Here is a 13,667-nt window from a genome sequence, read left to right as displayed (position 1 = left end):
GGTCAATACCTTTTGAAAGTCTGAACATTGACAAATTCTGCCCTCAACAGGAAGTTTCCAGTTAACCACAGACCGAGTTCCTGTTCTGTCCATAATAGGAGAAAAGCTGTCAAAACATCTACTTCTCCTATTCTTAATAAATTAATATCCAGATAAGTTGTATAAAACAATGCTCATAAAAATTAAATGCATTATAAATATTTAAAACCATAATAAATATCTCATCTGAAATCACACTTCATAAAATGCCTTTTCTTAGTATTTTTGTCTTGTTCTTAAATCAAGATGCATTTACTTGAGAAGCAAAACAACTTAAGATATTGTCTTGTTTTGTGAAGAAAAATATCACAATTTTGTTAGTTTTCACTTAACACAAGAAAAAATAAGAATGTTTAGATATTTGTGATGGGAAACAAGACAAAATACTAAGAAAATAATTTTTTGCAGTGCAGAAAACTGTCTATCAGTATTAATATTAGAAATGTGCCCAACTAAAAACAGACTGGGATCTGTTATAGCTTCTTCTATATTATTAAGACACTGTAAACTAAAGTATAACTGTTGTAATTATGAGGAAATACTAGGGTTGGGAGTAACATAACAATGCCTTGAGTAAGTGCAGGGGAAGACAAGCTTTCATAATATTTGCTTTGAAAACTTGCAAAAGAAAAAAAGTTTTTATTGTTTAGTGACCAAATAATAAAGCTTTATTCATTCTCAACATGAAGAAAGAACATGTGGTACAGAAACTGTTATAAAGCTGATCCTGATTGATCCTCTTGAGTGCATTCAAAGTGCTGATTGGCCCACAGATATTACCTTATAGAACCAAGTTACAGTTCGTTACAGCTCTATGTAGACAGAACCTTATTGTTTTCTGTATAAAAAGTCCCAAAAAATTACACAGCTTAAAAAACATCACATAATGTAAATCAGTGGTCACAGAATAAGAATGTGTGAATAACTAAATTTTGACAAAATAGAACCTTATAATTCCAAGGCGGTTATTGTTCCAGAATGATGCACTTAAATCATTTGAAAAAATAAGAAAATAAATTAATTTCCCAATTTCTGATTTTTTATTTATATATTTTTTTTTTTAATACTTGCAACTGAGACATTTCCTCAGGTTGAAATGAATAGAACAATTCCTCTGGAGACTTAAGAGGAAGCGTGTGGTGAGGCACATCTTGTGACAAACTCTAATATCTGGAGGGAATTCAGATGGAAGATTGTAACTAGATTTTTTTTCAAACACCAAAGATAGTAGCAAAATGGGATCCTTCCTGCTCTGACACGTGTTGGAGAAACTGTGGACAGCATGTTGGTAACCACATCCATATTTTGTGGTCATGTCCAAAATTAATTACATTACATCTGCCATCGACAGAAGCAACTCACCTCCGCAGAAAAAACCATGTGTGGTTCTTTCTAAAAGTTCCCACTTGTGCAGCTGGAGCAAAATTTAACCAAAATCATAAGACAAAACATTGGATTACACTTTACAACACAGTTTCCATTAGTTAATGGAACCCGGGACTTTCTGGGTGAAACACTGGCGCTATTAGCTGCCGCTACTCAGGGAGGGAATTTTAAAACTTTTTACTACTTCTAAATCTACATGCACATATAAATGCATGAATGAATTTATGCACTGTTTTGAACTGTTTTAAGGAGTCACTCTGATTTGTGTATCTGTGCTAAATCGGTGGGTTTGTACGCTGGTTGATCTGCGTGTTTGATGCTTTCTACAGTTGCCCGGTGGTGCGGATGAACTACAACCTATTTCTCCATTGTACATCTGGCACAGGGATCAACTATGAAGATCATTGAGCTATTGGTGCGGATGAACTACATCTGAGTTGTTCATTGTCCATTACATTGTGTAATGTGGTATGGACGATGCTCCAGTATTTGGCGGCGGAACTTATTAAGCTCCGTTTGCGTACTTTTAATCTTTCTCATGTCAAATAAGGTCTTTTTGGTCATCTAAACCCCGCTGGGCGAGGAGGCTCACACGGACTGTTGATCACGGAGTTACGGTCTGGGCTGCCCCGCGACTCCGCACCCCCCCACTGCGCCACCTCCAACCCAACGCCCTGTTCCTTTTTGGAGCCTCCAAACCCTTTAAACTTTCCAGCAAACAGTGGATACGTTGTGTGTTTCTGCACGTGATGTACGTACGTAATGCTTGAATTGGTGATTGTGACGCTGAGGTACGTATATCTGCGTAATGTCTGGGACACAAAAATTTACAAATGTGAACTTCAATTATACTCTATAATATCATTATACTTAGGAACTATATTACATTTCTATTTCATGTATCTAGACTTTATCCCTTGCAAACAACCCATTCTAACCAAGGAATCTCTGTCGAACTTAACCCACTTTCACACACGTAGGTTTAAAAATATTCTGTGGTGATGACCCCCAAGCGTGGAGTATTTTTCAGGCGAATCGGTTATTCTAGAGGACTGTGTCACACTTCTAATTCGGGTGTTCTCTCTCTTGGTGAAGACTGTGCGTCATGCTCTGTCCCGTGCCACAACTGGTGCCGTAACGTCTACGTACACGCGCAAGAGAACACCTTGCCAAGCTCTTGAATCGTATAGTTAGTGATCCCCGTGCTTTTTTGTAAATATCTGTTGTCTTTTCATTTTTTAGATAATTTCAAATATTTTCACAAATAATGTTCAGATATTATGAGCATGAAATAGCTTATAATTCCGACTTGCCAATATAGGCCAGAATATGCAGTGAAGTGTTTTGTGTTGTTTATAAAAAAAACAAAAAAAACCACTTTAGAATAACGATCCGCGTTAAGATTGAGCGGTATGCGCGAGTTGGTGTGCCGCCCATACTTTAGCGTTGCTTGTGGTGCCGCAGACCCCGACCCACCCACGCAGTTCAGCCAAATCCGGATCTGTTGGACTTTACCAACAACTGAATATCATCCCACGTTCCCTCACCGAAATAACATAAAAGTAAGCGTGCAATGTTGGGAACTGGGAGACCGAATAGCGAGTCAACTTGAAAGGTTACTCTACCCAACTGTTTGATCTTCTGATATTCATAAAACGTAAATGTGTCTAACAGTTAATAAATGGAAAGGATTATTAATTGCCAGTCGTCCGTTGCTGACATCAGCATTGTGTAGTATTTACAAACGCAGCGAACATGTATCTGTTTTTCTTTTTATAGTTAACGCTTATGACCACTAGTCTGCAAAATCCTAAAATAAACATTAATGTGGATTTGAACAAACACTGAAAGTGTTGTGATGAGACAGCTCGATGCGCGCCAAGCTGTCTCTGGTCAGGCGCGCCAGCCCAACACGCGGCGACCGAGAGCATACTTATGACACTCTTCTAGCGATCAATGCACTGAACCGGTGTGAATCGACACACACCAGGGACCAGCCCTAGACTGATCACAACCGGTTGTGAATCGTACGTGCGACAATGTAGTGTGTGTGGTCTCTCTCGGTGTGGGGCACAAAAATATTACACCATAGGGCCTTTTTTTTTGATAGAAATCATCTCCCGCGACCCCCTGCCGCCGGGGTCCCGGGGGTTCCGCGACCCCCCCACTTTTGGGGAACCACTGATCATAATCCACCGCTCTGCGAGGAGGCTCACATGACTGTTAGATCATGGAGTATTAATTTTATCATGCTTGGATTGCTTTGGTATGCAGCAATTTAACACACTAGCCACTCATTCCAAGGGGCATATTACTGATCTTGTTTGCTGTTCTGGTATAATACCTTATAATTGTACTGTTTCTGATCTGTCTATATCAGATCACCTGCTGGTGTCTTTTTGTGACCAACTGGCAGCTTTTAAGGTAAACCTGTGTCTCCGATCACATTTCCGAATATTAAGAACATTGATGTGCCTACTCTTGCTGTTGAACTTGCCAGCTTTTCCAGTAAATCTGATTTCTCTACTGTTGATGAACTGGTTTCATATTACAATGATGGACTGAACATGATTTTAGATGATTTTGCACCTGTGAAAACTCGAACTATTTCATTTGTACATTCAGCTCCTTGGTTTACACATATCTTTGGCCAAGCAATCAAATAATGCATTTCATAATCTTGGACTGCAGTTCAAATTGATCAAATGCGCATTATTATTCTTAAGCTTGGGTTAAACAAATTAATCGTACTTGGTTGGAACAGCAGCTACGCTAATTATGTCGCTATTTGTTTCTCTGTTTTGCCACAGGATGTAACTAAGATTTACACAAGCTTCAGTCTGAATCCTGTACATACAGAACTACCAAATTTGAATATAATTTTGATTGCATCATATAATAATTGCTGTAAATAGTTAATCGTCTGTTTGATTGCATATTTAATTGATTTTTATGTACAAATAACTTGAATTGAATTGAACTTAAAACTAAAGGCTGTAGGTTTAAGCAATTGTATGTCAGGTCTGGCCTTACTGTTCTTAAAGGAATGTATGCTGCCATCTGAAATGTAGTCCACTGAGTTATCTGATCGTTTTATGACTTTTTTGATACCGTCTCACATAAGATACTTCTTGACAGGTTAGCTTCTATTGGGATTACTGGCACTCTTCTGTCTTGGTTTAGCTCATATAAAGTAATGCATATTTAATTAGATAATTCATATTTAAAAAGGGTAACCATACGTCCTCTTTTTCCTGGACGTCCTCTTTTAGGACCTAAAAAAATGCACCCGGCCGGGATTTCTAAACCGGCTAAAATGTCTGGGAATTTTTGTCTGGCTTTTGCTTTCTACAGTCGCCATTCATTGTGTGCGTTTTTGTATTAGAGCCCTGCAAGGGACTGTATTCTTAATCCCGTTCCTGCTGAATTTCTGATCATTATAGCCCACTCCCGTGATTTTTGTGTCCACTCCTGCCCACTCCTGCAAACATTCTAATGTTTCTTATTATTTTTGCGTATCAGGGAGCTGCTATCAATATGTGGTGAATTTAAATTTCTTTTGAATGGACTCTCACTGCTCTATGTATAGGAAGATCAGATGTGTCAATGAGCTTAGGATCTGCTGAGCAGCAAATCTTCCAGCATGATCTTGTCAGTCAACTCTCCTCTCAACCTGTAATCTGTGAAATCTGACTTCTGCAGCTAGCGTTGGATGCAGGGTTGTCATGTCTGCGTTTTTTCCCCATGGAATTGGGCTACTTTGAAACTGTTGCCATGGATTGATTTTCCCCCGTGGGTTAAAGGTTTGAAATTATACAAAAATTACATTTGACTGAAATGCTTGTATTGATGCATTTTGCATTCTACCCAGGGCTGTCGCTAGTGGGGTGAAAGGTGGTGACGAATATAGGGGCCCACGGCTGTGTTTGTGTTAATAATGTTAATCCAAGAAAATAAAAGAAAGAATATCAGTGACTGCTCCTTACTGAATAAATGTTTAGATTTAACAAGAACTAATCTATATTTAATTTATATAGTGAAGACTATGCAATGCTATTTTACATTTGATTATTCGGTTTCTGTACCCAAATACATACAACTTGAAAAAACTAAACATTGTTTAATTTCTGTCTTTGATCTGTTTATTTATTTGTTCTATTTACATGATTTCAGGGGTACAACCTGCACTGGGGCCCTGCAATCCCCGAGCTACAGCCCTATTTCCACCTATGGTAAACTGTGCTGGATGTTAAGTTTTGTGAAGGAGGGCCACTGGTAGAAAGCTTTTTAGCTGTGTTTATGGTCAGTATGCATAACAGTGACTGTAAAATATGTAGGCCTATTTTAGGTATGGAAATTACATATTTTGAATTTTGATATTTGGAATTGCTCTACTTTGGGAGCTTTCGGCATTACTTTAACCACAAACCAACAACACCCCAGCCCCCTGCTCTCCCCTGTCCCGCCTGCACCCACTTACCTCTTTTTAGAAAACTAAAATATGGTCATCCTAATTTAAACATCAGCAGAAAGGTTTAGTTTTTTTCAATCAGTTCTAACAAGGAAACATGACTTTATAATACTAAATTATATAATAATAATAATAAATATAGCTGCAAGCAGCGATGATGGGCCTAAGGTACTGCCACCCAGGCGGCGTCAAGAAAACAGTTCACAGTGGGCACATGCATCTAACCCTCTTTCAGTCTGGTTTTTAGTGTTATATCAATGAAAGGGTTACTGTAGAACATGAAGAGTGTGAAACAGACACACACACACACACACACACACACACACAAACAGGGATGGGGAGGGATCAAAGGTTTCATTTCACCATGGTTTAACGAGCACACTTGCACCTTAAAGAGAGCAGCTTGTAAACAAAACTAGAGGTATTTTATATTGCATGGTGGGAAAGTATTTCTACTTACAGAAAAGCCCTAAAAACTTCTAGCTCTACTTACTTTTCGTCTCTCTTAGAATGGAACAAACACAACCCCAGGCATTTATTCAATAAAGTGGCTAAATTAATGAAAAATAAAGCATCTACAGGCGCAGACATTTCCCAACAGCGCAGCGGTAAAGACTTTATGAAATTCTTTACTTCCAAGATCGATACTATTAGAGAGAAAATTCTAACCATCAAGGATGCAAACTTGTCACCTTTCAGAGAAATTCACTGTTTTGAATTCAAAATGAGTCATTTGTGTGATTTGTGTAGATCAGTTTTTGCTCATCTTTGTCACCCTTTTCACCCATGATGAGTTTGTATCCCTGAACCATGCAGCCATCAGTCACACAGTATTGCATCAGATTTCAGCACTATAGATCTCCTGAGGAACAATTCCACTCATTCTCTGCTATAGGACAGGATAAATTGTATAAATTTGTCAACTCATCAGAACCTAGAACACGTATGTTAGACCCTATTCCATCTAAGCTCCTAAAAGAGGTGCTTCCAGAAGTCATAGATCCTCTTCTGAATATTATTCATTCATCAATGTCATAAGGATATGTCCCCAAAACATAAAATCACAACTTGATCCTAGAGAATTAGTTAATTACAGACCAATCTAAAATCTCCCTTTTCTGTCAAAAATATTAGAAAAGGCAGTATCCTCTCAGCTATGGACCTTCTTAGTGAGAAATGGTATCTGTGAGGATTTCCAGTCAGGATTTAGACCGTATCATAGTACTGAGACTGCTCTCATCAGAGTTACAAATGACTTGCTCTTATCATCCTAGTGGTTGTATTTATCTATTAGAGCTGCTGGATCTTAGCACTGCATTTGCACTGCACTATTGACCACAACATTCTTTTCAGTAGATTACAAAATTATGTTGGCATTAGTGGAATTGCATTGTCTTGATTCAGATCTTACTTATCTGACTGCCATCAGTTCGTAGCAGTGAATGAAGAGGTACCATATCGATCACAATTGCAGTATGGAGTACCTCAATGCTCAGTACTAGGGCTGTTACTTTTCATACTTTACATGTTACCCCTGGGAGATATCATCAGGAAACATGGTGTTAGCTTTCACTGTTATGCTGATGATACTCAGCTATATATTTCTTCGCGGCCCGGTGAAACAATGTGAAAAACACAAATGTGAAAAACTAACGGAAAGCATAGTCAATATAAAAAACTGGATGCAAGTAATGTCTTACTGCTAAATTCTGAAAAATGCAGAGGTGTTAATTATCAGACCTAAAACCTCCGCATGTAATAACCTAGAACACTGTCTAATATTTAATTTCTTACATTACAATTATTAACCAAAAATTAAAAACCAATTTCTTCAACCTTAAATCAAACTTTCCATCTAAAACCACATTCAAAACATTTCGTCACCCTTGAATTAAAGGTTCTATCTGACATTTTTGTCAAAATTGAGTTATTCACATATTCATATTCTGTGACAACTTATATACATTATGTGATGTTTCTTTTTAAGTTTTGGGACTTTTTCTTTAGAAAACAAAAAGGTTCTATCTACAAAGTCAAACTCTAACTTGGTTCTATAAATTTCTATCTACGTGAGCCAATCAGCACTTTAAATGCACACACGAGGACCAATCAGGATCAGCTTTCTTTGTGCACCGCATAGTGGAAGAGAATTAAAGTCTTTTTAAGTGAAAGTCGTGACATTGGCCAAGTATGGTATCCCATACTCAGAATTGGTGCTCCGCATTTAACCCATCCAAGTGCACACACACAGCAGTGAGAAGTGAACACACCGTGAACACACACCCGGAGCAGTGGGCATGCTATATATCCAGTGCCCAGGGGAGCAAATGGGGGTTCAGTGCCTTGCTCAAGGGCACTTCAGCCGTGGGTATTGAGGGTGGAAGAGAGCACTGCTCATTCACTCCCTCCCACCTACAACTCCTGCCAGCACGAGACTCGAACCTGTGACCTTCGGCTTACAAGTCCAACTCTGTAACCATTAGGCCACAGCTGCCCCTAGTGTGTTTTGTGTGTTTTGTGTGTTTTGCTGTAGCTATTGCTGAGTTATTTTCAGTTAGACACCATGCTAGCCAGCAGTGCTATTAAGAGGATAGGTCCAGGTTTTGAAGTCTATTTGCTTTATTCCAGTCACGTCATTGTCATATGAGGGAAAGATATGTATATATTAGGTTATGTTTGAACCATGATCCATCCTGTGGAGGTGTACTGAGCTGTATGTACTATGTAGCTATAAAGATCTGGATTAAAGTGTATTCGAAAATGATAAATTACCACTTACAACAATTCCTGAGGTATTTACAAGACTTTCAGATCCGATGTGAGTTTACGAGTTACTCCCGCAATCTTGACCAGTCACTGTGAAAACCCGGATGGGTGTTTTCAGAGTAAAAGCCTTGCATCTCTCTTTTTCCTCTTCCAACTAGCAAGTAAAAGTTCCTTATTTATATGTGCTTTTAAAAAAAAATTACAGATTGTGAAATAAGGTCATAAAACACTGAGAAATTTGTTCACAAGACTGTCAAACATGGACCTTGTAGCCTAGAATTTTGCTTCAAAATGATGTGAAAATCATCTTGTTTACTCCTCAGAAAACAATAGATTGATTTAAATTTTCTAAGACACTTTTTGTTTGAAAGGGCATATACGGTAGGCGTCAACTATCATGAATATTTGTGTGATCACACCTGAGAAGACAAAGACCCACATAATAGGCTGCATAATGAGCCCTTTCAGCCGGGTGTGTGACTGAGAGGAAAGAAGAGTTGCAAGAGAATCTGAGGGATAAAATAAATTTTTGTGTGTGTGTGTGTGTGTGTGTATGTATATATATATATATATATATATATATATATATTATATACTCTATATATAGTTTTTGGGTATATTTAGCTATCAACTGCTTAGCCAGTGCATCAATTAGGAATATTGATTAGACCACGAGCCCGGACTGCATGTGCATTGGCGAATATAATGTACATCAACCAGTTGACAATGAAAATAAGCTCCAACAAGTTAATCCCAGCACAAGAGGCGGCATTGTGAAGGTTGGTGATGACTCCCTAAATTTACAGTGGTAAGCACTGATAGAAAATAATCTTTTCCAATTTGTTTAAGTAGTTTTGCAGCTTTATCAAGCCATTTTTTTTTTTTTTTTTTTTTTCGATAAGTCTGCATCAATTTTGGAGTCAAGTTCTTACATTTAACTTGAATAGTCAGAAGAATAATACATTAGGGCTGTTGCAAAGTAAAATTAAATCAGTATCAAAAATTCATCTTTGCAATGCAGAAGACTACAGAAGCTGCATCTGAAGTGGCATTTAAGTGTGTTTACACCGCGTGTATTTATGATGTATTTATTTATTTGGGTACGGCTCAGCTCAGAGGGACATGGGATGCTATAACCTGCAGTTGCAAATGCATAATGTTTAGATATTTTAAGCATTTTTAATCATTAAAAATGAAAAGAAAGGCTACTTTAAATGTTAAATTAAAACCACCAAGTAGAGGTGGCATCCAAGTCATTGTTAATAAGTGATTGTTGCGATTGAAGCAAATCATTTAAATGGTTGATTTATTCAGGAACAAAAAGCATGCCATGTTTCTCAGAGACAAAACAGTGCTGTGGCTGTGTTTGGAATTGTTTTGTTGGTGAAATCCAACCAAAAAAAGCAAATATAGTGTCAAAACGTTAGCTTCTTAAAAATTAACTTTTGTTTTACTGAACTGTTGTATAAAATCAGTCCATGTACAGGGCTCTGGTGTGACCTTTTGGGGTTTTTAAAACTACTGGTGTGACTGAAAAAATATTTAGGAGCACCGTCTGCGACTGACCGATAAATTTGTGTTTGCGCTGAGGTGAGCTAAGGGTTTTTCTCGTTTTTTTACGTTGAGATGTATCCAGACATATCTCACAAATCCTTTCATAAAACAAAGTGTAGAGAGTTAATTAGAGATTCATTGTGCAGTGTTGTTTACCTTTTGATTTGCTTTTCTGATTTTAAAATTTTTTAATTGTCAGTCTTTTCACTGTCTAATTAAATAGTTAAATGAAAAAATGTAATATTTAAAACATTTTTGATTTGCTAAAAATGAAAAAAAAATTAAAAAATTAGTTATGCAGTTTTCATGGTACAAATTTGAACATATATTTTTTGTCGGTTGACTTTAAAAAGTGAATTTTAACAGTTAAACCTGTATTTTTCAGTTTTTAATCATGATTGTCTGGTTAATTGTAGGTGAAATTATGACAATAACCCAGAATAGCAACATATGATGGCTATATCTTGGGTTTTTTTAACACCCACCCTGTGGGTTATAGTGGTAACCCGCATGTGTTCTGTCAATATTTACCTAGACCGCTGGGTAACCTTTGGGGTTAAAAATTTTTTTTTTAGAATGTATGCTTAAAATAAATCTTGATTTGTGATGTTACCAAGTGTTTGTGAAAAGTATTCATCCTACTCCCCAGTTAATTTCTCTTTATGGCATACAGATGGTAGACAACCAAAATGAGTAATACCACACAGCGGTATCGTCAGCCGCGAGGTCATGTATGCTAACTTCAAGTCAGTCATGTTAAAATCCTTCACAAACTATCGGCCAGGTGGCTTAGCGGGATGGATTAAGTAACTGAATGTACTTGTGTAAAATGAGATAAAAGGAGGAGGTAAAACAACACAATTTATTATGATATAACATTGTACCATCTTTTAAAAAAAACATTAAAATGTACAGTGAGTTAATTTCAAAATGTAGGATAGTCTTAGGCCAAGCAGTCTACTCATCAAAAATTAAAAGAAGACCTTTACACAAAGGGATCTTATGCTTTGCTATTACTGTTATTAAACAGTCATTGTTAAATATAAAGGCCCTATATATACGGGATAAAAAGCTAAATGTTTTCATTTCGTTCATTCTGGTTTAAAAAAAATCCTTCAGGTTCCATTTGCAGATAGAAATGAGAACGTCCAGCTTTTAGCAATATATGATTATTCTGTTATTATTCTTGATTTTTCAAACTGCTAACACTTTGCATTTTTGAATTATGCCTTTACTGTGTGACCAAAATTTGTATTTTCTGTTTCAGCTGTTTGATCGCGCTGGTTACTTTCGCGCATTCATTGGAAACAGAAACCGTTCACCGTCCCATTCAGTGTGAAAAGCAGTCCACTTTGGCATATTTTTTGCTCATTATGATTTTTTTCCATCAATACTGAAATACGGGTAAACTACAAAGCCTATTTTTTCCAATGAATAATAGTTAAGCTTGAAATAGGCAACATCAGATATGGAAGCGTGGAGAACTAAAATTATCCTGTTGGCACATTATAACATTATTAGGCCAGCCGTTATTATTTCTAGATGTAATAAAAATGCATGACTTATATATTCTTGCCTATATATACTTATCATATTTTTCACTCTCCTACCAAACAGGCTATTTTGCCTTTGTACCTGTTTTAAAAATAAATAAATAATAATCGATAAAATAACATGCAGCAAACTTGAAAGGCAGGTGGTCAATCGGTTTAAGAACATGTTGCTGTAGAAGTGAGTATAATTATTTTATGCCAGGAACAGAGTCTCATTTCAATCCAGGCACAATCCAGGACTTTTTATTTATTTTTTTTATTTTTCATTGCATCTGAAAGTGACTTTGTGCAACACATTCACGCTCAACCTGCCTCGCTTGCGTTGCTCAGCTGTGGACTGATTTAAAATGTTTGATATAAAGGTTGCTGTCCATTTTATACAGGAATTGTTCATTTTAAAAAAAGAAATCAGGTATATTGTTAGTTCTAATTTCATATTATTGCCTAGAACAATTTACTTCTAATTGCCTTAGCCTTTCTTGACATTTTGCTGCTTTGAAAACTTGCTGCGGCTTAACGCAGGATTTTCAAGTCCAGTTTAATAGTGACATTAGGCGTTGGTTTTTGCCACAAAAAAAAGAAAGGTTTTTTAAATGCTTGAATTCTTCACATGAATTAATAGTATATTTATCAAGGTTTTGGTAAGCAAGTATTTTCTATGAATTAATAATAACATGTGCTCATGACATTCTTTTTAGCTGTAAAAATAAATTTATTTATTCTTTAAAATAAGGAAAAAATAAGGGATGATCCAAATGTGGCCATATTTGTTTTTTTGCTTCGCTATTTATGCTCAAGCTACAATTATTCAAAAAAAAAAACCATGGCTTTGATTAAAGTGCGTCGAAGCACAGGTAAGTTGACCATTGTGCTAAATTGCTTGACTTTAAGGTTTGCTTTAAGGTTAGTGATTTAGGAGGTGAAAATACTAGTGAAATACATTTATGGGTTTTTTAAAACATAACAACTAAAGGGGGGCTATAAAAATTTAGCCCAGTGGTTCTCAACCTTTTTTTCCATTTTAGGGCACTATGGTGCAAGTGCAAGTCTGGACCAGCATATCATTTACATATTCGTTATCAATACAAACCAACTGATTTATAATGTATGGCCTAAATTTATGATATTTAATCGATTACATTCATTGAAATAAATTAATAATTCCTACTCCCCATAAAAAAAACACCTGATGCTGTCGGGAGCTGACCAATTTTGTGAAATTCGGCTCGAAAGGAGTAACAGCACAATGAAGTTGCGATTGTAAGTTGCAGTCTGTAAGGCGCCGGGGGAGGGCTGCGACTTGCAGAAAATGTCGTTCACAAATGTAGCGTATGTTGACCCAAAATTTGGGGGAAAGCATTTTTCAGATTTAATAATATAAAGGGTTGCGCGGTTGAGAACTGAAGTTTATACAGTGTTTGGATTTGTACTTCAATAATGAAACCAGTTTAGGAATAGCCAAACGGGTTTTTTTTTTTAATTTCTCTCTCTCTCTCTCTCTCTCTCTCTCTCTCTTTCTCTTTTTAACTCTCTATTTAATTAACAGCATTAACTTACAATGAAATACATCTTCCTTCAGGTAGACTGGATGTTTTTCTGTCTTGCTAAATGTTGGGCTCATGATCAAGTAATTTGTATTCGCTCAACTGATTTAGTTAAATCAAAATTTCGCGGACTTTGAGCTGGGTGCAGTTAAGTCCTTGTGAGCGGGAGCAGCTGATGGAGACTCGCTTGGTCTTAAAGCCTTCATAGCGCTGTCACGTTCACAAATAACAATGATTTTTAAGTAAAAAATAATGATTAATTATCAATTGATAATTTGTTATTAATATGGTCTTGTGAAAACAACAATATGGGCTGCGGGAAAATAATGAATAAAAGAGTAGGGCTGCTATGAG

The 13,667-nt window shown here is 36.7% G+C and overlaps 1 protein-coding gene across 2 annotated transcripts in view; it reads left to right on the top strand.

Moving 5' to 3' along the window:
* LOC109062990 (gastrula zinc finger protein XlCGF7.1-like) overlaps positions 1-13,667 on the top strand; it is a 972,510-nt gene that overhangs the window by 789,295 nt on the left and 169,548 nt on the right. The window lies entirely within an intron of this gene.

The sequence above is a fragment of the Cyprinus carpio genome, chromosome A4, assembly GCF_018340385.1.
Source record: "Cyprinus carpio isolate SPL01 chromosome A4, ASM1834038v1, whole genome shotgun sequence".
Classification (NCBI taxonomy): domain Eukaryota; kingdom Metazoa; phylum Chordata; class Actinopteri; order Cypriniformes; family Cyprinidae; genus Cyprinus; species Cyprinus carpio.
Note: the sequence above shows the minus strand (reverse complement) of the source record. Positions and strands in the feature narration are given on the sequence as shown.